Source organism: Aotus nancymaae, unplaced genomic scaffold (genome assembly GCF_030222135.1).
Source record: "Aotus nancymaae isolate 86718 unplaced genomic scaffold, 86718_ANA_hifiasm-v0.15.2.pri h1tg000002l, whole genome shotgun sequence".
Taxonomy (NCBI): domain Eukaryota; kingdom Metazoa; phylum Chordata; class Mammalia; order Primates; family Aotidae; genus Aotus; species Aotus nancymaae.
In genome coordinates this window covers 31,524,952-31,528,961 of record NW_026988413.1, presented here as the reverse complement: position 1 = coordinate 31,528,961, position 4,010 = coordinate 31,524,952, and positions in this window count along the sequence as shown.

Below are 4,010 nucleotides of genomic sequence, written 5' to 3'. Positions count from 1 at the left end.
GTGCATTCATATGCACAGGACACAAAGTCCCTTCTATTTAATTGTGATTATTAATTAAAAGATGGAAGATCTAGTGTCCTGGATTACCTCTTCTTTCCATATCAAGTAACTTGCACATGTGAGGGAGATCATGGCAGGCATCATCTTTCCTAAGACATTTAGAGTTGACTTCAGACTGGCACATAGAAAATCACACACATCTATTACTTGGGTGAGAATTAATTTTTGAAAAAATTTTATTTAAAAGTCATATGAACACTGGAGTTGTATAGTCTAGTTTTGAAACAACATGTAAATTTGCCATCTCTTCTTATGCCCCTATCTAGGTCTTTATGCTACTCTGTTTAAAAAGTAACTCAGTTGAAATCAAACATAATTTTCACCTTTATTATATTAAGTATTAAAATGCTCAAACATTTTCTCCAAAAATAGCAAGCTTCTTAGAAAAGCATTAAATATGTTTGGAATTGATAGAAAATACAAAAGAAGCTAAGCGTGGTGGCTCACGCCTATAAGTAATCCCAGCACTTTGGGAGGCCCAGGTGGGTGGATCACTGGAAGTCGGCAGTTCGAGACCAGCCTGACCAACATGGAAAAACCTTGGCTCTACTAAAAATACAAAAGTTAGCCGAGTGTGGTGGGGCATGCCTGCAATCCCTGCTATTCAGGAGATGAGGCAGGAGAATCGCTTGAACCCAGGAGGTGGAGGTTGCGGTGAGCCGAGATCACGCCATTACACTACAGCCTGGGCAACAAGAGTGAAACTCCATCTCAAAAAAAAAAAAAAAAAAAAAAAAAGGACAGTAGTTCTCTGCTGTTTTCAAACTTTTCTGCTTTTTAAGAACTTTTGCATAGGATGAAAGTATTTGGTGCTATTTGAAGAAATTTACCAGTAATACATAACTTCTAAACCTCTAAATAATTTAGAAGTTATGTATTTACCAGTAATACATAACTTCTAAACTTTGCTTCTGATGCAAAGCCATCGGTGTGAAGAATAGTAGAAGCAATGCAATTTTATAATTGGAGATTTTTAAAACAATATATCTGAGTTCCAGAGTTATGTTTTAATTGTAAGAAACAGTGAATTATTTGGCATAATTTGGTTAACAGGTTTCCAATGAATTTATTATTAAGAAGATAGCATGATGGCACTATAATTTAAGTAGTAGCAAGTTTCAGATTGTTGATATCCAAAAGTGTAATTGATATTATTTTTGCACCAACTTTCTATCTATTTATTCTCTATCCAACCATCCATCTCTCTACAAAGACTGAGACAGAGGGTAACAGTGAAAGGGGAAAAATTGCAAAGTATTAGCAACTGGTGAATACAAGTAAAGAATATTCAAGTGTATATTATAACATTCTTGCAACTCTTTAAAGGACTGGACATTTTTTAGAATAAAAAATATGAGAAAGAATAAATAATCCTATCAGACAAAAGAAACAAGAGTAAAATTTCATAAAAATAAAAATAGGTCACTTGAGAATTAGTTCCAAACACTCCTCAATGCCTGACTCTGCTAAAACTTGGAAGGACATTGTTATGAACTACATGTTTCTGTCTTTCCAAAGTTCATGTTGAAACCCTGATATAGTTTGGATATTTGTCCCCACCCAAATCTTATGTTGAATAGTGATCCCCAATGCTGGAGGTGGGGTCTGGTAGGAGGTGTTTGAATCTTGGGGGCAGATCTTGGGAGCTTGGTGCTCTCTTTGTGAGAGTGAGTTCTCATGATGTCAAGTAATATTAAAGTGTGTGGCACTTCCTGCACCCCCCTTGCTCCTGCTTTCACCATGTGATGTGCCTGCTGCCTCTTTAGCCTTCTGCCAAGATTGTAAGCTTCCTGAGACCTGCCTAAAAGCTGAGCAGATGTCAGCACCATGCTTCCTGTAAAGCCCATAGAATCATGAGCCAATTAAACTTCTTTTCTTTATAAATTACCCAGTCTCAGGTATTTCTTCATAGCAATGCAAGAAAGGCCTAATACAAACCCTAATATGCAACGGGATGACATTAGGAAGTAGAATTTTTGGCAGTTAATTATGTTTAGATGAACTCAGGATTAATCTTCCATAATAAGATTAGTGCCCTTATAAGAAGACACATATGTGAGGATCCATTAAAGATTAAAGATTGCCATCTGCAAACCAGGAAAAGAGCCCTCACTAGAGGCTGAATCTGCTAGCATTCTGATCTTGAACTTCCCAGCCTCCAGCACTATGAGAAATACATTTCTGTTGATTAAATTACTCTGTCTGTTGTATCTGGTTATAGTAGCTTGAGCTAAGACAGACATTCACATTTCTTACCATTGGAGTAAATCCATATGATGGGTCTTACCATACTCCAGCTGTTTATATGAGAAGAAAAGAAGAAAGAGAAGTAAGCACAGTGGCAGGACATGATGTTGGCATATCCTGCCTTGTCCTTTGCCATATGTTGACAGAAGAGGTAAAGGATCCAGAACATATGAGATTTACATTTAAATAAGCATGGCTATAGTTATAAGCACAGTCCCATTAATACTCAACAATCCTATTTGCATTGTCATCTCTCAGGGAGGAGTGAGAAAGAAGATGGGAGTAAAGAAAGCAGAAATTGGCTGGCGCAGTGGTTCACGCCTGTAATCCCAGCATTTTGGGAGGCCAAGACGGGCAGATGACTTGAGGTCAGGAGTTCGAGACCAGTCTGGCCAACATGGTGAAACCCCGTCTCTACTAAAAATACAAAAATTAGCTGGGCGTGGTGGCAAGTGCCTGTAATCTCAGCTACTGGGAGGCTGAGGCAGGAGAATCACTTGAACCTGGGAGGCGGAGGTTTCAGTGAGCTGAGATGGCACCACTGCACACTCCAGCCTGGGCAACAAGAGCAAAACTCCATATCAAAAACAGAAAGAGAGAGAAGAGAGAGAAAGAAAGAAAGAGGGAAGGAAGGAAGGAAGGAAAGCAGAGACTACCTCCTCACTGTATAGCATCAGCATGGGCAAATATGTGTTATATTAGCGGCATGGCAAGTACAGTAATCTCATGGATATGCAGTGTATGTGAATATCACTTGAAGTTACTTAACTTAAAAACTTCTGTTACTCTCTGTTTTCTACCCCAATGTATTAGTTTATTCTTGTAGTACAAAGTCAACTTTAGGTTTTTATTTTCAACTCAAGCTATTCTGGCAAGTTCAATTCCCATATTAGGTGCCCCACTGTCTTTTATACTCACCTCTAGCTTCTTAATATTTCTAATTAGAATTTATTTCTAAAATATATTTCTCAGAAGTTCTGAAGATTTCTGTTTTTTGCCTTTATGAAGTTTTAGGAAAAGACTGTTTTTCCCTCTGGCTTAATTCTACTTGGAAAAACATCCTTAGAGACAACTTTAACTGCACATTTTTATGAAGTCTCTTTGAAAGTTTATTGTGGATGAGATTGATAGTTATAGATTATAAATGTTTGATTGCAAAAGTTCTGTATTTTTAAAATGGAATAATTTACAATGATCAAGTATGCAATTATAACTACCTAAAACAAACTTGCAGAGGCAGTTTCTGATATCTTATTATAATCAAGTTATTAGCATTTTGACTTCTCGAAGGAATGTTATGTACTCAAGAAGTACATAGGTTGGTTCTAGGGAAAGAGAGCTATCCTACAATACAGAAAAAGGTAACATGCTCTGAGTATGGCTAGCTAAGGAGTGCTACTTAACATGTTGAATATTCTGCAGTGAGGTTTTGTACCTAAGTAGAAACTGTTGAGTCAAGAATATTTTAAAAACTGAAGGAGATTAAATAAATTGTAACATAACCAATGCCAGGTTACAGATTGGCTTAAAAATCCTAATTTTCTGTATTTAACATTTTGAGAGGATTACTGTCAGCCAAGGTCTATACAGATCATTGGAATAAAGATGATGATATAGATGATGATTCTTTTAAAGAACTGGAGCAAAATTTCAACAGTGGGATATTCCACATTGGAGAAAGAATAATAATAAGATACATACCG